Source organism: Astatotilapia calliptera, chromosome 3 (assembly GCF_964374335.1).
Source record: "Astatotilapia calliptera chromosome 3, fAstCal68.1, whole genome shotgun sequence".
In the NCBI taxonomy this organism is placed as follows: domain Eukaryota; kingdom Metazoa; phylum Chordata; class Actinopteri; order Cichliformes; family Cichlidae; genus Astatotilapia; species Astatotilapia calliptera.
The window spans coordinates 76,753,321-76,776,600 of record NC_137424.1 but is presented as its reverse complement, the minus strand read 5'-3'; the positions used below and the strand labels follow the sequence as shown (position 1 = coordinate 76,776,600).

The following is a 23,280-nucleotide window of genomic DNA, read 5'->3' as shown; positions in this document are numbered from 1 at the left end:
AGTGAGAGGAAGCAGAAAAGAAGCAGCTGATATTTGGACAGCACGTGTGATGGAAAGGAGGATTTCAGTTCATGTGCACATGAATGATTTGTGTTTTCTCTGCAGGTGAAGGTAGAAAGTATGTGTGAGCTGATGTGAATTCAACAACATGGATCAGTATGAGGACAGAGAGGAGGGAGCCCCTCCCGCTAAAACCACTCTGTGTGGGGAACATGAGATTCAGACCAAAGCTCAGAGGTGAGATGACCATCTCTAACTGTCCATGACTCTTCTACATGTCACAGCTCAGCACTCATATCACTGCTCCATCATTATTCACAGGAAGAAACGAGGAAGTAAACGCAAACATGAACCTGGACCCAGCTGTGTGTCTTTAAAGAGTGATGCGTCTAAAGATGAAGCCATTGAATTTAAAAAGGGGAAGACCTCTGCTGCATACAGGTGAGCTGTTAGTAACGTGAAGAATTTAAGAGGTGTCTTGATGCATGCTCAGTCCTCCAGGTAAATAAATCCCCAAAGTTGATTCTGTTCATCTCGACATAGTTTTCAGTGGGAGAAAGGATGCTGAATGGATGATAGGGACAAGTGGATGAGAAATGTGTCTGACAGTCAACTGACTCAGAGACAAACAACAGAGGCTTGAACTTTCCTGTGACGCTGATACTAATCCTGCTAGTGGAACTGATCACAGCCATAGAAACAGCAAAACAGAAACAGCCCACATAATCCAACATCAACACGAAGGATAGGAATGCACTCGCAACACTCGGTATTAACAACAACATTATCATCCTTGCGGCAGACAAGGGTATGTTGCTAAACCAGAAAGACTGAAGCAGTTAGAACAAGACAATGCTATTGACCGGACCTTGTACCACAGTATTTACACAGAGGAATCTAGACCAAGTCTGTAGGGTTTACCAAAGATACATAAACAGGGTGCAACTTCAAGACCAATTGCCTGTACAGGGCTCTAGACTAACTTTTTGCCATGGTTGCACTGGTGCGCCTAAAAATAAAATTTAGGCGTACAAGCACAAAAGTAAGGCGTACCCAAATTTTTTAACTGCATTGCTTAACACCGCAGTTTTTTTATTTATTTTTTTATATCTTCTATATTCATGTCATGCTTTATACACCTTCATTGTAATATAAATCAAGTCAGAGAGTAATAATATATGTAGTAGATGTCAAGCAGGACCACAGCAGCAGCCACGATCCATCGGAACCTGCTGGATGAGAGAGCACAGAAACTCCAGGGAAGAAGTTTAGTTAGTAACATGCATGAACTGCATTACTGAGACATGTATGTTTACAGATGGTGAGGGAGAGGGGGAGAGTTTTCAGTAAAAGGAGACATGACTGCTGCATCTTCTTTTTTTTTTTTTTTTTTTTTTTTTGTGTCCCGTTTGGATCTATAGCCATCAGAATTGTTGTCTTAAGGCCAAGAAAGATGCCAAGTGGATTTATTTTACCAAGTGGATCATCATGGCCTTGCCATATTGGTCCATTTGATTGACCTTTATTATAATTATGAATTTATTTTATTTTCAGTTGCTACAAACGGGACAGACATGACTGTGGGATAGGACAGGGGGAAAGAATGAAAGAAAGAGAGGGAGAGAAAGAAAACCAAAGGGGAGAAGAGAAGGTGAGAAGGGGGGGAAGAGAGAAAAAAAAAAAAACACCTGGGTCACCTGTATGGAGAAAAAAAACAGAAGAGAAAGCAAACAACAAAGAGCAACATAATAAGAAAAAAAAAGCACCATCACAATAAACTAGCTAGCCATAGATATCAATAGTTACTAAATAATAAACGATATTGTGCAGCACGCAAGATAGACAGCGCACAATGTGCTTTGAGGCAGCAGCCAAGAAAGCTGTAGTCCGCGTCTGTGAATACCCATGTGTACACCTGTGTGCATACCTGTGTGGATCAGCATGCTTGCATTCCAAAGGTTTCTCCATGTCAAATCAAATCACTTTTATTGTCACATCACATGTGCAGGTACATTGGTACAGCACATGTGAGTGAAATTCTTGTGTGCGAGCTTCACAAGCAACAGAGATGTGCAAAATACAATAACGTAAACAAGCAAAATACAAGAATGGCTAAATCTGAAACTAATAAATATATGTACAATATATAATAGTATATGCATTTCTGGATGTGTATACTAAATGCTTTTCTGTGTGTGTGTGTGTGTGTGTGTGTGTGTGTGTGTGTGTGTGTGTGTGTGTGTGTGTATACACATTTTTACAAATTAAATAGAGTAAAAATAAAATAAAATATATAAAAATATACAGAGTTGAGACATGTGCAAAACAGTGGCATTACTGTACAGTGTGTAGTGCATAATGTTGAAGTTCCAGTAGTGAAGCTGAGGTGTCTATGACGTGTTCAGCAGTCTGATGGCCTGATGGAAAAAGCTGTCTCTCAGTCTGCTGGTTCAGGACCGGATGCTGCAGAACCTCGTTCCTGATGGAAGCAGTATGAACAGTTTATGGCTGGGGTGACTGGAGTCCTTGATGATCCTCCCCGCTTTCCTCAGGCAGCGCTTCCTGTAGATGTCTTGGAGGGAAGCTCACCTCCAATTATCCGTTCAGAGCACCGCACTACTCGCTGGAGAGCTTTGCAGTTGTAGGCGGTGCTGTTGCCATACCAGGTGATGATGCATCCAGTGAGGATGCTCTCAATGGCACAGTGATAGAAGGTCCTGAGGATGCGGGGGTTCATGCCAAATTTTTTCAGTCTCCTGAGAAAGAAGAGGCGCTGTTGTGCCTTCTTCACTGTTTTGTTTATGTGTACTGACCACGTAAGATCCTCAGCCAGATGTACACCAAGGAAACGGAAGCTGCTCACTCTCTCCACAGAAGCGCCGTTGATGGTGATGGGGGTGTGTACTTCTCTGCACCTCCGGAAGTCCACTATCAACTCCTTTGTCTTTGCGACGCTGAGGGTGAGATGGTTGTCTTGACACCAGTGGGTCAGGGCGCTGACCTCCTCCCTGTAAGCCGTCTCATCACCGTTGGTGATAAGACCCACCACTGTAGTGTCGTCTGCAAACTTCACAATGATGTTGGAGTTGTTAGTGGCTGTGCAGTCGTAGGTGTAGAGTGAGTACAGGAGAGAGCTCATTACACACCCCTGTGGAGCACCAGTGTTCAGTGTGATGGGGGATGAGGTGATGCTGCCCAGTATGATCACTTGGCGTCTGTCAGACAGGAAGCTAAGGATCCAGCTGCAGAGGGAGCTGCTCAGTCCTAGATCCTGCAGTTTCCTGTCCAGCTTCGAGGGAACGATGGTATTGAATGCTGAGCTGTAATCTACAAACAGCATTCTCACATACGTGTCTTTCTTCTCCAGGTGTGACAGGGCAGTATGTAGTGTCAGGGCTATGGCATCATCAGTGGACCTGTTGTGGCGGTATGCAAACTGTAGAGGGTCCAGTGAGTCAGGTAGTGCAGAGCAGATGAAGTCCCTGACCAGCTTCTCGAAGCATTTGCTTACGATGGGGGTCAGGGCTACAGGTCGCCAGTCGTTCAATGAGGAGATGGTGGAGGATTTGGGTACAGGGACGATGGTGGCCTTTTTGAAGCAGGCTGGGACTACAGACAGAGAGAGGGAAAGGTTGAAGATGTGTGTGAACACTCCAGCCAGCTGAGCCGCGCATGACTTGAGGACGCGGCCGGGAATCCCGTCCGGACCAGTAGCTTTGCGTGCGTTCACCTTCCTGTAATGATCTGCTAGGGAGTGTGGGGGGCCACAGCCCTTTCCTCTATGGTATGAAGCAGGTATGGAGGAGATCAAAACTCCAGACATCCAGAGGCCCCCAGAACACAAGAGACCAAGGAAGACCAACAGAGGGGCAGCTGCGCCACTGTCCCAGTAAGAGCTAAGGAGAGTCCCAGATGAGGGCTCATTCAGCAGCCGCGGAGCAGAAGCCAGGGGGAGTTGCAGTGACGCGCCCGTGAGCTCCGCCGGCAGCCAGCTGTGCCTGAGTGACCGAGCCCCAGGCCGAGAGGCCGAGGGCACCCCACCTCCGAAGTGGCCCGAGCGAGCCCCAGGTTCCAGGCCCCGATAAGCAGCCACCAAGGAGTGAGCCGGTGTGTGTACCCGGACGCCCACCCCCAGACACAAAGAACCACCAACGCACCGACACCTGAGGGAGTCCGCCACTGGCAGGGGAAGTGGTGGTGGGTGGAGATAGGCCTCCAAACCTTGGAGGGCCTGAGATGTCCCCAGAGAGGTGGCGTCTGATACCCAACCTGACATATAGACACAGACATACAGGCACACACAGACACAAACATCCATTCCCACCCTCATGCTCTCATATGCACTTATTCCACACTCAACCGATGTGGAGACAGACATAAAGAGACGCTGTACACACGATCACACTCCCCAAGCGTACTCTACGAACCGGGTCTAGGTACTCTTGCCCCTGGAGGGGGGAACTGCACCCAGACCCAGGTGGTGTTACCCTTTTCCCTGTGGTGGGGAGAGGCAGACCGCCCCGACTCCGCAGCAGCAGGGAGGCCCCACACTCCAGACCGCAGTCGGACGGCCAACTCCTCCTAGCCCCCCCGCTCCAGCAGGCCGCAGAGAACGGGGGTGAGAGAAGACTCCAAACCTCCCTCCACCCGCTCATTGTAATGTTGATGCATGTGTGTTCTAAGGTGCAATTAAAACCCAGGAGGGCATGGAGCTACCTGCCAGAGAGCAGCAGGTAAGCGCATGGTCCCTCCTGCTAGCCCTCAATGTCTAAGTGTATTTAAAATTGAGAGGTGGGCAACGATGCCCGGGGTGAGGTGTACACCCTGATGGTAACTTGGACTCCGTGTATCGTGCCCAGCCCCAAGATCCTATATGTATGTCTAATTAACATCGCAGTTTTACATGTTCACGTTTTTTTGATTTGTAAATGATTAACTAACAACCTTTCAAAATGATTAACTTGACACCCCCTTTGCTGCCCAAATTAACAGCAGCTCCATCAGCCCCCATAGCAATGATTTTATCCAACCAGTTACTGCACTGGTCCCCAAGAGCAGCAAATGCTTTCTTTGAGGCAGCATAAATTCCTAAACAAATAAAAAAAAAATACCATTTACTTATCAGATCAAGAGTTTACAATGCAGTCTTTTTCAGTTTGAGTTTCTATATTCATGTATTATTGCTATGTTTAATTTTCAATGATAAGAATATGCTAGATATGGTTAATTCAGTAACACGACGTAATATTATTAATCATATACATAGGCTACGTGACATGACATGGCTTACCTTGGGCATGGACATGCTGGACCTCAATGTGTCCAATCAGTATATTCGCTGGTCTTCCTTTTTGCAAGATACGAGCGTACACAATGACACATTCTTTTGTGGCGATGTCTGTGTCTCCATCGATCAGGAAGGCCATGTATGTACTGTTCGCAATTTCCACTGACGTCTTTTTATCAGTGTGTCTGTCACGACCGTGGGGGGGTGTGGGGAAGGAGGACCCAGGCGCGGTGCTCAAATTACAAGCAGTGCGTTTATTTACAGTGTGTGGTACAAAGCAACAATAAATCCCCATGTTTTCCCCAGACTCCCGTTTCGTGTCCTCCTAGTGCTCTCTGCTCCCGTGTCAGCACTCCCAGTGCTCGCTGCTCTTCAAGCCTTCCACGCTCCTCCTGCGGGAAACAATAGCGGTAGCTGTCAGGACACTCAACAATGGCAGGCATACACTTCACGACAAAACCTAAACTGGGTAACTAACGTGGAGTCCCAAGCAATGATCCCGCGTCGGTGGGAGCTCCAAGACTCTCTTAAGTAGCTCCCCCGACGAGGCCTGATCAGCAGCAGGTGTGTGGCTTCGGGTGTGGCCAGTCCCCTAGCAGGCCACACCCCCGAAGGCCCGACGGCGCCTATAAGTGCTCAGACATACAGCCACCCACACACACATATCATCGAGCATCGAGAAGGGGATGCAACACCAAAAATACATAATAATAATAATGGATTGGATTTATATAGCACTTTTCAAGGCACCCAAAGCGCTTTACAATACCACTATTCATTCACTCTCACATTCACACACTGGTGGAGGCAAGCTACAGTTGTAGCCACAGCTGCCCTGGGGCAGACTGACAGAAGCGAGGCTGCCATATCGCGCCATCGGCCCCTCTGGCCAACACCAGTAGGCAAGTAGGGTAAAGTGTCTTGCCCAAGGACACAATGACCAGGACAGAGAGCCCAGGGATCGAACCGGCGACCTTCCGGTTACAGATGCGATTCCCAACCCCCTGAGCCACGGTCGCCACATATCTATCTATACCTATATCACAGGTCCATGACTGCCCAGGTGTCCTGGGTCGCCCAGTCCCAGGACCCTGACAGTGTCAGCGATTACGCCTATAAACTGGGTGCACGCAACATCATTGCTGTATGTGGGGTTTATGTCCAAGCCATTTTTCTTGTGAAGAGTTATTTCTGACTTTCTGACTTATTTCGCATTTGCGACCAAATTGGTCGCACTCTAGAGCCCTGCTGTATGATCAACACAGTGACCTATAACATCTCTAGGTTTCTGGCTTTGATCCTCAACCATTTGTAGACAGTTTTGAACACCACATCCAGATCACTTTGGATTTTGTTAAGAAGATGAAAGATGTCATTATGGAGGCAGATGAAACAATGGTCTTGTACAATGTTACATCTGCCCTCACTTGTATCCCAGTCACGGAAGCTTTGGAGCTGTTTCATAAGAGATTACAGGATGACCCCAACCTACCTAGTTCACATACAACGGTCAATACTACAGGCAGAAACATGGGGAGAACAAACAACCTCTGGCAAAGCAGATGGCACAACACAGAAGAGCTACCTCGTCAGGCCAGGACTCTGCAGTCTATTTACAGGTCAGTGGACACTCTTTTAATGATGAGGATGTAACATCCTGGACAGGGAGGAACGCTGGTTTGAGCGCGGAGTCAAGGAGGCCAATTACGTGAAAAGGGAAAGACCATCTCTGCATCAAGGAGGGGGCCTAAGGGGAAAATCTTTCACTATCTTACATTGCAGTGATTGCAGCCATTCCCCAACTCTCTGTGAATGGTACTCATGGTCTTCTATGGTCATGACAATTTGTATATTATTGATCAAGGAACAGACGTCACGGCCCACTGTTCATTCACTGGTGCTAGGTTCAGTCATTGTGTAAATGTGCTGTTTATAAGCTTGGGGAAACCTGCAGTCAGCTGAGACTGAAGAAGTTATGATGATAGGATGAGTGACGAATCATTTCTCTGAATGAAGATGAACAGAATCGACTTTTGGGATCTTTGACAGATGATTTAACTGCTTGATGTTGTTGGATGTAAACTGAAATGCAAACACATGATTCCATCAATCCCATTTAAACTGTGTCCTTAAGTTAACATGAATTTACAGCATGGAGCCCTGTTCTAAAAAAATGTGATAGCTTTAACTCTCTGAAGCTGGATTTTTTTTTTAAATAGATGTTTAAAGTTTTAGAACATGTTTAGTGCCATCTTGTCCAGAAAATGACATCCAAAAGTTGTTTAGCTGTTGCTCATAGACTTGCGTTACTTTATGTTTCCTAACTAGTTACTGAATCGATACCTCAGAGGAAAATAACAACAGTAATTCTAAAAATCAGTCCAAGGGGTTCAATGTTGAACTGCCCCTAGCTGCAACAATGGGTTTATGTTAAAAACAAGAATATGAATCAGAATCAGAATTAGAATACTTTATTGATCCGTGGGGGAAATTAATTTTTGTTACAGTGCTCCATTTTAAACCAACATTAAGACAAGACAGACAATACACTAACTAAGAATAGTACAATATATACATACATACATACATACATACATACATACATACATACATACATACATACATACATACATACATACATACATACATACATACATACATAAGTCACTCATAAATAAATAGTTGGAAAAGAAACGTGTAGCTGTAGCAGCAAACAGTGTGTTAAGTGGATGCGTTGTACAGGGAGATGGCCACAGGCAGGAAAGATTTCCTGTGTCGTTCAGTGGTGCTTTTCGGTAATCTCAGTCTCTCACTGAACGTGCTCCTGTGACTGACCAGCATGTCATGGAGTGGGTGGGAGGTGTTATCCAACATAGTCTTTATCTTGGTCAGCATCCGCCTCTCCGACACCACCTTGAGGGTGTCCAGCTCCATCCCCACAACATTGCTGGCCTTACGGATTAGTTTATTAAGTCTGTTGGCATCTGCGACCCTCAGCCTGCTCCCCCAGCATGCAACAGCATAGAGGATCGCACTGGCCACAACAGAGTCATAGAAAATCCTCAGCATTTTCTGGCAGATGTTGAAGGACCTCAGTCGCCTCAAAAAATAGAGACGACTCTGGCCCTTCCTGTAAAGTGCTGTGGTGTTTTTAGCCCAGTCCAGTTTATTGTCAATGTGTACTCCAAGGTATTTATAGTCCTCCACAATGTCAACACTGACCCCCGGGATTGAAACAGGGGTCAAGTGTTTCCTGGTCTTCCTGAAGTCCACGATCAGTTCCTTGGTCTTTGTCACGTTGAGCTGCAGATGATTCTGCTCACCTGCTGCTCAACGTGGCAAAGACCACTTTCACTTGGTTTTCACTGAGTTACCAATTCTGTCAGTAGTTAGCTACAATAAACTTATGTACAGTGGGATGCAAAAGTTTGGGCAACCTTGTTAATAGTCATTATTTTCCTGTATAAATCATTGGTTTTTACAATAAAAGAATGCCAGTTAAATATATCATATAGGAGACATACACAGTGATATTTGAGAAGTGAAATGAAGTTTATTGGATTTACAGAAAGTGTGCAATAATTGTTTAAACAAAATCAGGCAGGTGCATAAATTTGGGCACTGTTGTCATTTTATTGATTCCAAAACCTTTAGAACTAATTATTGGAACTCAAATTGGCTTGGTAAGCTCAGTGACCCCTGACCTACATACACAGGTGAATCCAATAATGAGAAAGAGTATTTAAGGGGGTCAATTGTAAGTTTCCCTCCTCTTTTAATTTTCTCTGAAGAGTAGCAACACAGGGGTCTCAAAACAACTCTCAAATGACCTGAAGACAAAGATTGTTCACCATCATGGTTTAGGGGAAGGATACAGAAAGCTCTCTCAGAGATTTAAGCTGTCTGTTTCCACAGTTAGGAGCATATTGAGAAAATGGGAGACCACAGGCTCAGTTCAAGTTAAGGCTCGAAGTGGCAGATCAAGAAAAATCTCGCATAGACAGAAACGACGAATGGTGACAACAGTCAGAGTCGACCCACAGACCAGCACCAAAGACCTACAACAGCATCTTGCAGCAGATGGAGTCACTGTGCATCGTTCAACCATTCAGTACACTTTACACAAGGAGATGCTGTATGCACGAGTGATGCAGAGGAAGCCTTTCCTCCACCCACAGCACAAACAGAGCCGCTTGTGCTGTGGGTGTGGTTGTGACAAGCCAGCCTCATTCTGGAATAAGATGCTGTGGACTGATGAAACTAAAATTGAGTTATTTGGGCATAACAAGGGGTATTATGCATGGAGGAAAAAGAACACAGTATTCCAAGAAAAACACCTGCTACCATATCTGGACTGGTCATATGCCCGATGGTGATTTTTTTGTTTTTATGGGCCGATGGATGGCAGCACGGTGGCACGGTGGTTAGCACTGTTGCCGCACAAGAAGGTCCTGAGTTCAATTCCACCATCAGGCCGGGGTCTTTCTGTGTGGAGTTTGCATGTTCTCCCCGTGTTTGTGTGGGTTCCCTCCGGGTACTCCGGCCTCCTCCCACCGTCCAAAGACATGCAGTTTGTGGGGACAGGTTAATTGATTAATCCAAATTGTCACTAGGAGTGAATGTGAGTGCGAATGGTTGTCTGTCCCTGTGTGTTGGCCCTGCGACAGACTGGTGAGCTGTCCAGGGTGTACCCTGCCTCTCGCCCTATGACAGCTGGGATAGGCTCCAGCGGCCCCCGTGACCCTGAAAAGGATAAGTGGAAGCGAATGGATGGATGGATGGGCTGATGGATTTTTTTTTTTTTTTTTTTTTTTTAAGGAAGGGTATATATAATGAAAGGTGTTGGATTGGCCAATTGGTCATGATCGACTCTGGGCTGGACCAATTACAGCCGAGGAGGCCGGATGCACCCTCCCCCTTGTTTAGCTTTTAGCATCTTATAGACGAACTAAAGAAAATGGAGAATAAAAAAAGGAAAGGTGTTTATGAAAATATCACTAAATCTGTCATTTATTAATTTTAATATTAATTAACGATCATGTCTCACCTCTAGTGTTCTTGGTCTTAATTTAAGGTTTCTACCATGTGTTGTAGATAGTTCAGGAGGTTAACTCGACCAAGCAGTCTTTTTGTTTCCGCTATGTACTGTTTAAAATCCAGAATAGGGAGGATAGTGTAGGTTTAAGTTTATTAGATTGGTACATATATACCAACAAGGCAGTGTACATCAAAGCAGTTGTTTTCACGTAAAGGCTTTATGGTTTGGATTTGGATTGACAGATCACGTGATTTTCGCGCATTTCATTCCGGGAACTCGTGGCAAAACAATCCAGGTACCGCATCAAACGCAAGCATTTGCAGCACCGCAAAATGTTCATTCTTTGGTTCCAATACCTTCTTGGTTTTTCTTTGCCGCACAAAAAAGGAATGTACAAAACGAAGGAGAATAATGCCGGTCCGTACAAAGACAGACTCGACGAAAAGGCAAAGAAAAGATACGAGGAAAAAATCAAAGGAGTGAAAGGGTTAGACCCTTACGAGCACACAGAGTGGACAAAAGACGTTAGCGTGCTGCCCAACTTTCACCACGCTCAGATTTATAATTATACGGTTCTTGGAGTGAGTGCATACACTCATGAAGTTTAGTAACTTCAGGTCACTGCAACAAGCCCAGGTACAGTTTACCGACGGATGGGTACAGGACCTTGAAATGCACCGTGTAGAACGAAAGACCATCGTACAAACAAAAGTAAGTTTACCAGTCTCACAACTGGTCTTCATAAATAAACATTCGTTAACCATTTATTAATAGGACCTTTGAGCTCAACGGTAATTAATTAGTAGTGGAAATTATTTCTGGTAGCATTACAGAAATGTAGCAGTGACAATAATATTGTATGCTGTAATCGTACTGGGCAATTAGTGATACAAAACAACTGTTTTATCCTGTGAATAAAAGTATATGTTTTTGTCAATGTACCATGGTAATAACAGAAGCGAATTGTGGCAAGGCAATTCACTATTTATGCACAATAAATAAAGGAGCATGGCGCGACAATTTCTGTTCAGCGCCAGACTTGCTTGTAACCTATATCACCAATTATGTTAAGAAAAATGACATATTAACTACTACAAAACACTGACCTATGTGGGAATGCTTGGAGCAGACTAACCTGTGAGCTGGAGTGTTCTGAGACGTTATATTTGGTATATCCAGACCATCCGTCGGCTCTTACTTCGGAAACATGGCTTAAAAAATTTGTCTTCAACGATGTAATCCAATAAAAAAAAGAAAAAAAAACGATCTCATGTGACTGGCTATTGCAGTTAATAATACAACAGCTTCTTGCCATTTTTTGGGTTTCTTTTTATCGCTGTGTAACTGAGTTCAATTGAAAGCCTGCGTGCGCTAGTACCTCTTGCCACAATTTCCCAGAATCCTTTGCGGTTTTACCCCTGAGTGACGTCACATTTTCAATCTCTATCCTGGTGGGCTGGTCTCTAGTCAAAATGCCCGGGCCGATTTTTTTTGTCCCAGTCCAGCCCTGCCTGCTGCCTACAGTAAAATATGGTGGTGGTTCCATCATGCAGTGGGGCTGTGTGGCCAGTGCAGGGACTGGGAATCTTGTCAAAGTTGAGGGACACATGGATTCCACTTAGTATCAGTAGATTCTGGAGACCAATGTCCAGGAATCAGTGACAAAGCTGAAGCTGCGCCGGGGCTGAATCTTTCAACAAGACAATGACCCAAAACACTGCTCAAAATCCACTAAGGCATTCATGCAGAGGAACAAGTACAACGCTCTGGAACGGCCATCTCAGTCCCAGACCTGAATATTATTGAAAATCTGTGGTGTGAGTTAAAGAGAGCTGTCCATGCTTGGAAGCCATCAAACCTGAATGAATTAGAGATGTTTTGTAAAGAGGAATTGTCCAAAATACCTTCAACCACAATCCAGCCTCTCATTGGAACCTAGAGGAAGCGTTTGGAGGCTGTAATTTCTGCAAAAGGCAGATCTACTAAATATTGATTTGATTATTGCACCTGCCTGATTTTGTTTCAACAATTATTGCACACTTTCTGTAAATCCAATAAACTTCATTTCACTTCTCAAATATCACTGTGTGTCTCCTATATGATATATTTAACTGACATTTTTGTTTTTTTATTGTGACAACCAACGATTTATACAGGGAAATACCAGGTTGCCCAAACTTTTGCATCCCACTGTAAGTATGTTGCAGCAACCAATCTGGTGAAATGTTCTGTACAACCAAAGGATGGCACTAAACACAAGTTTAACTCCAGCATCTCGGACAGTGTTAAATCTAGGACAGTATTTAGAGAAGAGCTCTGACAAAAGAAGTCAAAAACTCTGAAGAATTAAACACCACATATAAAAATATGCTTAATCACAGGCAAAATTAATTCAACAGGCGCAAAGGAACTTGTATTCAAAATATCAGCTAGACACACTATAAGCTCCAATTTGCTTTTGATGTCAGAATAGGCAGCAGTTTGGCTGAACACCTAAATATAGTTTAAGAATTAATTTCTATTCACGAGAAGCATCTATGTGTCTTTTCCGGTCTTTGTCTCTCTGGGGACAGATTTCATGTGAGCTAATTCCTCATGATTCCTCCACAGTGTGGATCAGGAGAGCTCGGAGGTTTCCAGTGGTCAGTCTGCCCAGCAGCATCAAACACAGCTGGACTCCATATTTATGGTCTGTATATGTACAACAACTATTTTTACATGTATTGAGTTCAGTCATCTCCATGCTGCTCTTTGTAGACCATTGGAATGTCAGTACGCCCAACATGAATCTGATGTTTGGCTCCATGATTTCAGTCTGATTGGGACATTCATGAAGTATTTTGTTCCAGTTGCTGGAGGACACCATAATCAATTTTGTGAAGAACGAGCTGAAGAAAATACAGAAGGTTCTGAGTCCAGGTTACCCAGAATGCTTAGAGAGACAGAGGGAGGAGGAGGAGGATCAGAGGAGGAGCAGCAGAGAGGCATTTGTGAAAATCACCCTGGACTTCATGAGAAGAATGAAGCTTGATGAGCTGGCTGACTGTCTGCAGAGAAGTAAGTGGATTCCTCTAAAGATTTAAGTTGCTCGTGTTCAATAAAGAATTTACTAATTTCAAATTACATAGACCAACACATAAGAATGATGATATATGGAATTTAAATTGTCTATTCGTTTTATTAAAACAGTAAACAAGTACCTTATGTTGTTCTTTTTTTTGTTTGTTTGTTTATTCTCTGAAAACTTCTAGATGCTATTTGTCCTCACAAACTCAAATCTACACTAAAGGAGAGGTTCCAGTGTGTGTTTGAGGGGATCGCTAAAGCAGGAAACCCAACCCTTCTGAATCAGATCTACACAGAGCTCTACATCACAGAGGGAGAATCTGCAGAGGTCATTGATAAACACGAGGTCAGACAGATTGAAAGAGTATCCAGGAAACGAGACAGACCAGAAACATCAATCAGAGAAGAAGACATCTTTAAAGCCTCACCTGGACAGCTTGAACCAATCAGAACAGTGCTGACAAAGGGAGTGACTGGTATTGGGAAAACGGTCTTAACACAGAAATACATTCTCGACTGGGCTGAAGACAAAGCCAACCAGGACATTCAGTTCATGTTTCCATTCACTTTCAGAGAGCTGAATGTGCTGAAAGAGGAAAAGTTCAGCTTGGTGGAACTTGTTCGTCACTTCTTTACTGAAACCAAAGAAGCAGGAATCTGCAGCTTTGAAGACTTCCAGGTTGTGTTCATCTTTGATGGTCTGGATGAGTGTCGACTTCCTCTGGACTTCCACAAAACTACAATCATAACTGACACTAGAGAGCCCACATCCGTGGACGTGCTGCTGATAAACCTCATCAGGGGGAAACTGCTTCCCTCTGCTCACCTCTGGATAACCACACGACCTGCAGCAGCCAATCAGATCCCTCCTGACTGTGTTCACAGGGTGACAGAGGTCAAAGGGTTCACTGACTCACAGAAAGAAGAGTATTTCAGGAAGAGATTCAGAGATGAGGAGCAGGCCAGCAGGATCCTTTCTCACGTCAAGACATCACGAAGTCTCCACATCATGTGTCACATCCCAGTCTTCTGCTGGATGACAGCTACAGTTTTGGAGAATGTGCTGAAAACCAGAGAGGGAGGGCGGCTACCCAAGAACCTGCCTGAGATGTACATCCACTTCCTGGTTATTCAGGCCAAAGTGAAGAAGGTCAAGTTTGATCAAGGAGCCCAAACAGATTCACACTGGAGTCCAGAGAGCAGGATGATGATTGAGTCTCTGGGAAAACTGGCTTTTGATCATCTGCAGAAAGGAAACCTGATCTTCTATGAATCAGACCTGACAGAGTGTGGCATCGATATCAGAGCAGCCACAGTGTTTGCAGGAGTGTTCACACAGATCTTTAAAGAGGAGAGAGGACTGTACCAGGACAAGGTGTTCTCCTTTATTCATTTGAGTGTTCAGGAGTTTCTGGCTGCTCTTCATGTCCATCTGACCTTCATCAACTCCGGAGTCAATCTGCTGCAAGAACAACAAACCACCTCCCAGAAGTCTGAAACAACAGAATCTTCAGCGTCTCACTTCTACCAGACTGCTGTGGACAAGGCCTTACAGAGTCCAAACGGACACCTGGATCTGTTCCTCCGCTTCCTCCTGGGTCTTTCAATGCAGACCAGTCAGAGTCTCCTACAAGGTTTGCAGACACAGACACGTACAGAAGGTAGTTCACTGAACAATCAGGAAACCGTCCAGTACATCAAGAAGAAGCTCAGTGAGAATCAGTCTGGGGAGAAAAGCATCAATCTGTTCCACTGTCTGAATGAACTCAATGATCGTTCTCTAGTGGAGGAGGTCCAGCGGTGTAGTAAAGATGTAGTACCAAAGACATTTTCTTTAGAGAAGGCTCTTCTGGAGCTGCTGCCAAAGGTCAATGCCTCTAATAAATCTCTGTAAGTAAATATGTGCTGATGCCTTTATTTGGTAAATTTTTATTTTAGTTAACATAAAGCAGGTGTGCACAGTTTGAAAGAACTGGAATGGTGCAGGGGTTTGAAAAATATATGAAACATTTACATTTTCATCAGTACTCAATCCAACTGTTAATGCATATGTAGCAGCAACGACTGTCAGCAATTCTAACAAAAAAAACTAGGTGCAGTTGTTATTAAAGTAATGTCCAGACCCACCCTGTACGGAATACACAAGTGCTAAACATCAACTCTTCAAAAACAAATACAAAAAAAGAAAAAAAATCACACATCTTGTTCATACTAAAAACACATGGAAAAAAACAGTGTTCTGTTACTGCACTGTTCTCTCTTCACTTCTACCTAGTTTCCTAAATACTGCTCTGCTACAGTCAGCCTTGGTTGTACAATCACCCAAGTTTCACCAACTGCTGGTGAACTGAATCATTCTCCTCATGTTGCTTGTGGTTCCTGTTGCCAGTTCTAAGAATAAAATCTCACTGTCTTTATTTTCTACAACTTTGTCTCATTTCCCTCGCCCATGTTTCCTCTACGCTGGTTAGTCCTGTCCTCCCTTTCAGTCTTTTTTGTGTTTTTTTTTATTCTGTTTGATATTTAATTTCTTACTGACTTCTATCAGTGAGTGAATTGCTGGCTCTTTTAGTGCGTACGTCCTCTGCACCCTGCACTTTGGGTGAGTCCTGTTCCACAAAAGGTGCGATTCTTGACAGACTGCCATGACCAGTATGGACCTATGAAAAAGTACCATTAGCACTGTGGAAAATAAGGGACTAGACTGCTGAATTTATCCTGCTTCTATGTGGATGACTCTCATGTAAGGCTTTTGGTAATTGATCTGCTTCTGCAGGAATAATTGCCAAGAAGTCTTCACTGCTCCAACCTCCCAGTCTTGTCCCAATTACCTTACTTTGGAGCCTTGAGTGGAGATCACACTCTCTATAGGCACTCCTTAAACTATACAGGGAGTGCAGAATTATTAGGCAAGTTGTATTTTTGAGGAATAATTTTATTATTGAACAACAACCATGTTCTCAATGAACCCAAAAAACTCATTAATATCAAAGCTGAATGTTTTTGGAAGTAGTTTTTAGTTTGTTTTTAGTTTTAGCTATTTTAGGGGGATATCTGTGTGTGCGGGTGACTATTACTGTGCATAATTATTAGGCAACTTAACAAAAAACAAATATATACCCATTTCAATTATTTATTTTCACCAGTGAAACCAATATAACATCTCCACATTCACAAATATACATTTCTGACATTCAAAAACAAAAACAAATCAGCGACCAATATAGCCACCTTTCTTTGCAAGGACACTCAAAAGCCTGCCATCCATGGATTCTGTCAGTGTTTTGATCTGTTCACCATCAACATTGCGTGCAACAGCAACCACAGCCTCCCAGACACAGAGAGGTGTACTGTTTTCCCTCCTTGTAAATCTCACATTTGATGATGGACCACAGGTTCTCAATGGGGTTCAGATCAGGTGAACAAGGAGGCCATGTCATAAGTTTTTCTTCTTTTATACCCTTTCTTGCCAGCCACGCTGTGGAGTACTTGGACGCGTGTGATGGAGCATTGTCCTGCATGAAAATCATGTTTTTCTTGAAGGATGCAGACTTCTTCCTGTACCACTGCTTGAAGAAGGTGTCTTCCAGAAACTGGCAGTAGGACTGGGAGTTGAGCTTGACTCCATCCTCAACCCGAAAAGGCCCCACAAGCTCATCTTTGATGATACCAGCCCAAACCAGTACTCCACCTCCACCTTGCTGGCGTCTGAGTCGGACTGGAGCTCTCTGCCCTTTACCAATCCAGCCACAGGCCCATCCATCATGGTGATCGTCTTTCAGCCTTTCTTCCCTTGGCCATGTCTCTGAGTATTGCACACCTTGTGCTTTTGGGCACTCCAGTGATGTTGCAGTTCTGAAATATGGCCAAACTGGTGGCAAGTGGCATGTTGGCAGCTGCACGCTTGACTTTTCTCAGTTCATGGGCAGTTATTTGGCGCCTTGGTTTTTCCACACGCTTCTTGCGACCCTGTTGACTGTTTTGAATGAAACGCTTGATTGGTCGATGATCACGCTTCAGAAGCTTTGCAATTTTGAGATTGCTGCATCCCTCTGCAAGATATCTCACTATTTTTGACTTTTCTGAGCCTGTCAAGTCCTTCTTTTGACCCGTTTTGCCAAAGGAAAGGACGTTGCCTAATAATTATGCACACCTGATATAGGGTGTTGATGTCATTAGACCACACCCCTTCTCATTGCAGAGATGCACATCACCTAATATGCTTAATTGATAGTAGGCTTTCGAGCCTATACAGCTTGGAGTAAGACAACATGCATGAAGAGGATGATGTGGACAAAATACTCATTTGCCTAATAATTCTGCACTCCCTGTAGTTGGTGCTAGAACTATGTCTCTTCCTGTTTCCTCTTGACCTGGGTTGTTCTGCTTAAGCCAACACATTGCCAGAGTCATGTCAAGGAGTGGTTTAGGTCCATGTGTTGGAGCTAACAGCCCGAGAAATTTAGATTCATATTCATAAACTAGCTAATCCCGAGGCTGCTCTTCCTGGGCCTTAGCTGGTTGCCACATAAGCCCATAAGTAAACTTTTAATCATCCTTCAGATGACTTGTCTATGCTCTATCTTTAGACCAGCAACTTCACCACGGTTGGCTGTGTGCTGTGATGTTGTGCTGAGTAGCCATCCTGCCTGACCATCACTGAGCCTCCTCGTTGTTGGTGTGCATTGGTTCTACCTCATGCACCCTTTTCTCAGTGTTCAGAGGATCTATGCCCTGTTTTGGCTTCAGAATATCATACGCAGAGGTCCCACTATCATGTTATATATTTAGGCTTATTAGACTAATTTGGTTCAGTTACAATCTTGTCATTCCAAAAAATCCGATCTTCATTTCTAATGCATAAACATTAATCAGCAGAATGTAACTACCTCAATGTTATTAATCATTTCTTGATTTTGTAAAGTTTGTGGGAAACTTGTTAAAAAGCATACAAGAGTGAAAACAGATATTTATTTAAAATTTATATAAATGAACCTGTTTTGGATACTTCCTGAAAAAATATATGAAAGTAATGAGAAAGTGGCCACTTTCATGAGTAAGTCATATAAGCCTTATATGATTCAGTATATGCAGCAAGCTAAAGCTGATGCAAGTCTTTTATTTTTTCCTATCTCTTTTCTATATGGGTTGTCAACAACTTGGCCAGCAGACTGAGTCTCTGTAACCTGTCAGAGGCAAACTGTGAAGCTCTGTCTTCAGTCCTCAGCTCCCAGTCCTCCAATCTCATAGAGCTGGGCCTGAGTAACAGCAACCTGCAGGATTCAGGAGAGGAGCCTCTGTCTGATGGACTGAAGAGTCCACACTGTAAAACTCTCAGGTCAGATCAAGTGAGATATATATCTCATTATATATCTAACTGTCACAATCAATTAAAAATCAAGAGGAAAAAAATAGCATTAATATTGCTAAATGTCATAGTTCTTTACTCCTGATTACCCTTTACCAGGTTTTTTGTTGTTGTTGTTTTTGTTTTTCAGAGTGATGGGCTGTAACCTCTCAGAGAGAAGCTTTGAAGCTTTGTCCTCGGTTCTTAGTTCTCAGTCCTCTAGTTTGGGAGAGCTGGACCTGAGTAACTCCAATCTCACAGGAGCGAAGCGTCTTTGTGATGGACTGAAGAGTCCAAACTGTAAACTCAATACTCTTAGGTCAGACTAAACTATATATTTTTTTTTCAAATGCTGACAGAATTAATTTTTTTTTTTTTTAGCCAAAGGAATGACTGGGTCCAGAAAAATACAGGATTAAATATTGCTAAAATAATAATACAGCATTCCAATTTAACAAAAAGGTTATTTTTTCATGTTTGTTAATCTGTTATTTTTCAGACTGAGTCACTGTAGCCTCTCAAATGGAAATTGTGAAGCTTTGTCCTCAGTTCTCAGCTCCCAGTCCTGCAGTCTGAAAGAGCTGGACCTGAGTAACTCTGACCTGAAGGATTCACAAGTGAAGCTCCTGTCTGATGGATTAAAGAGTGCAAACTTTAAACTGGAAACTCTCAGGTCAATTTTCAACCTTTTGCACTGATTATCATTTAAAATCTATATTCAATTGTTCTATAAAAAAGTGAACCTTTAAATAATTTTGTTAGTCTTTAAATTATTGTTTGAGATTTTTCAGAGTCACATTTTTTTTAGTGATGTATTCAAAGAAAATTACTTAACACTGCTAAAGTTAGAGATTTAGGGTCATTTGTCCATATTATATTTTTATTAAGGAAATATCCAAAACAGATGTGTAGGGGTTTATTATTTTTCTTAATGCAAAATAATCTATTTATTTTTTTGTCAAAATAAAGTATGCATAGATAAAGCAAAATCAAATTGATTTTATATCCATTCAATTTAATTTAGCTTTATTTATACACAGAGATATTGAACAATGTTATTGTATCTGAAATACAGAAAATCATTGTTCACAGATGGATTGTTGTTTTGTGTGTCTGCAGTCTGTCAGGCTGTCTGATCACAGAGGAAGGCTTTACTTCTCTGGCCTCAGCTCTGAGCTCCAACCCCTCCCATCTGAGAGAGCTGGACCTGAGCTACAATCATCCAAGTTTTGCGAGAGCTCGCAAAAGTTTTAGCCGCATTCTTCGGAGGCCGCCAGCTCGAAGCCGACCGGGAGGTCGAGGCACGATGTGCCGGGAAAGCTGTGTTCCTCCCGGCTGTAGTAGGTCTCGATCTCCCGTTAGCTTCGAGCTAGTGGCCGCCAGCTCGAAGCCGACCGGGAGGTCGAGGCACGATGTGCCGGGAAAGCGGTGTTCCTCCCGGCTGTAGTAGGTCTCGACCTCCCGTTAGCTTCGAGCTAGTGGGTGTCAGATCTCCAAAAACGTCGGAGCACTTTTGCAAATATGTGATGTCTTGTAAACCGAGCAGGTATCTGACGTTTACACAACTACATTCACGCCTCAAAATATCTTAAAAGTGTATTATGTGACCCAGAAAGAGCAATATTACAACTAAGTAGCTGCCGCCATTGTTGGAATTCAACTTTTGCGAGATCTCGCAATACTTTTGCGAGCGCTCGCAATACTTTTGCGAGATCTCGCAATACTTTTCCGAGCGCTCGCAATACTTTTGCGAGATCTCGCAAAAGTCCGTCTTAATTTTTTTTTTTTCTCCCTAATTTTTTTTTCTCCCATGTCCCCTGGGGGGCTCCGTAGAATCAGAACATGAAAAGTTTTCAGGTGGCATTAAAACAAATGAAAACAATCACTCAGAGGGCAGACTGACACCAAGTGGAGAAAAACAGCTGGCAGCAAAGGCAGGGAAAAAGAAGAGGAATAGAAAGAATATAAAGATAATGAAGGTCACAGTTTGAATCAGTCACATTTCTTTCAATACAGTGGTGTACTGACAGATCCAGGATCAGTCACTTTGATCCACATAAGAAGTGTATTTTTTAAAATGATGGACTGTTCCTTCATCACTGTCTAACAATATGTGTGTGAGAGCCATGTAATGTCCATGTGTGCATGCTGACTGTGCTGGTCTGACCCTCCTCCTCCTTTCAGGGCGGAGCCTGCTGGAGTCCGATGGTTGAGACCAGGTCTGAGGAAGTGTAAGTGTGTTTTTAATGTGATTCATGAAAACAAAGCAGCACACATTCAACCATCTTCATCATTCACATCTCTGATGTCAGGAGTCATCATCAAAGTGTCAATCAATGAACAGATGATGGATCAATAACTGCAGCTGGATTGTGTTTGTTCTCTCCATCAGATTCCTGTCAACTCACAGTCGACACAAACACAGTAAACAGACACATTAAACTGTCTGACAACAACAGGAAGATGACACATGTGGAGGAGGTTCAGTCATATCCTGATCATCCAGACAGATTTGATTATTTCTATCAGCTGATGTGTAGTACTGGTCTGACTGGTCGCTGTTACTGGGAGGTCGAGTGGAAAGAAACGGTTGAGATAGCAGTGAGTTACAGAAGAATCAGAAGAAAAGGAGACAGTTATGACTGCGTGTATGGATGGAACGATCATTCCTGGAGTCTGATCTGCTCTGAAGATGCTCCTCATTATGTCATGTACAATAACAGAGTGACATTCATCTCCTCCTCCTCCTCCTCCTCTGTCTCTAACAGAGTAGCAGTGTATGTGGACTGTCCTGCTGGCACTCTGTCCTTCTACAGAGTCTCCTCTGATACTCTGATCCACCTCCACACCTTCAACACCACATTCACTGAAACTCTTTATCCTGGGTTTGGGTTCAATCCTGGTTGCTCGGTGCGTCTGTGCTGAGTTGGGTGTAAAGAGTGTCTCCTGTTAGAGAAACACTCTGACTGCTGAACAGTTCAGTCTGTACATGTCTGTCTCTTTCACTCAGAAACACGTTTTCAGATTCATGGATTCAATCAGTTGATGTTTTAAACTGTTCTAAATGATTCCTTGTGAACTTCTTCCTCTTCAGTCCTTTAGCAAACAAATGGTAACATGTAGACACTAAGATGAATCATTCCATCTAAATGCAGTGAATGTGAACTTTGATTTTTAGGAAATGAACATTTTTCCTCGTCATCTTATAATGTTAGAATATTTCAAATCAATCAAATATATTTGAAATGTCAGATATAAAATCAAATTCTTGAAATGTTTGTTCCACACTGTAAAATGTGTACCATAAGATGTGCACTTCAGGAAAACTGAGTGGAATATATGAAGCTCTATATTTAATGTTAATGTTAAATGCAAAATTCAAAATCCTGCTCCTCACATACAAGGTCTTAAATAATCAGGCCCCATCTTATCTTAATGACCTTGTAGTACCATATCACCCTATTAGAGCACTTCGCTCTCGCTCTGCAGGCCTACTTGTTGTTCCTAGAGTATTAAAAAGTAGAATGGGAGGGAGAGCCTTCAGTTTTCAGGCCCCTCTTCTGTGGAACCAGCTTCCAGTTTGGATTCGGGAGACAGACACTATCTCTACTTTTGAGATTAGGCTTAAAACTTTCCTTTTTGCTAAAGCATATAGTTAGGGCTGGACCAGGTGATTCTGAATCCTCCCTTAGTTTTCCTGCAATAGATGTAGGCTGCCGGGCACTGAGTGTTTCTTCTTCATTCACCATGTTTGCATATACAACTCTCAGCCTTTAATTATGAGTTACTGTATTATTGTCTTTACCTTACAAAAAAGATGCAAATATAAAGCACCTTTAGCTGACTGCTGTGCTACATGAATAAAATTGAACTGAAGGTAACACTGTAATGTGTGTGTCTGTGTGTGTCCTGCAACTACCTACAGTACTGTAAGACAAATATGAAAGCTACTGGACAAGTTTTAGGTGGGCAGGAGTGGAGGAACAAAGCATTGTGAAAAGACCAGAACTGGAAACCTTTAAATGAAAAGCCGGCATCTTTAATAAAACACAGAGAAACAAAACCAAATCGTGACAGTTGAGTACACAGCAAATCCAGCATGTCCAAATTAACACTGTCGGATTTGATTTCAACACTATTAAAGTGTCTACATGGGTCCACACCAGAGTGTTAATTTAACTCTTTTTGGAGAGTTGGTACGTTAACTCTGATTTAGTGTTAAACACCAAATCTGTCTGGAGTTGATAATTTAACACTTGGTGTTAAGAGTTTATGTATTAACTCTCAAAGAGTATTTTAGTTTAACTACGTAAGAGTTATCTTCTAATTCATTTTAAAAAGCGGGAATTTTAATGTTCTGAAATTCTAGAAATTTCTTTTGGAAATAAACATTTACTAAAAAGTCGCAATGGTTTTTGAAAAACATTTATTCTGAACTGTGCACCACAATTTCAAAACATTTTCTGAAAGATGTAACAGTGTACATGTTCTCACTTTCATTACAATTTTGTTTATCAAAAGGTCTGACATAGGTGAGCTGGT

General features: G+C 43.0%; 1 pseudogene across 1 annotated transcript in view; it reads left to right on the top strand.

Annotated features, from left to right (window-relative positions):
• The window catches only part of LOC113017735 (NACHT, LRR and PYD domains-containing protein 3-like), a 28,561-nt pseudogene extending 5,942 nt beyond the window's left edge, over positions 1-22,619 (top strand). The window contains exons 2-12 of the transcript XR_013906621.1: positions 106-237; positions 322-441; positions 12,936-13,014; positions 13,175-13,382; positions 13,577-15,281; positions 18,559-18,729; positions 18,890-19,057; positions 19,238-19,411; positions 19,858-20,284; positions 20,923-20,969; positions 21,131-22,619. The product of XR_013906621.1 is annotated as an NACHT, LRR and PYD domains-containing protein 3-like (transcript). The remainder of the gene's footprint in view (positions 1-105; positions 238-321; positions 442-12,935; positions 13,015-13,174; positions 13,383-13,576; positions 15,282-18,558; positions 18,730-18,889; positions 19,058-19,237; positions 19,412-19,857; positions 20,285-20,922; positions 20,970-21,130) is intronic.
• The last annotated feature ends 661 nt before the right edge of the window (positions 22,620-23,280 follow it).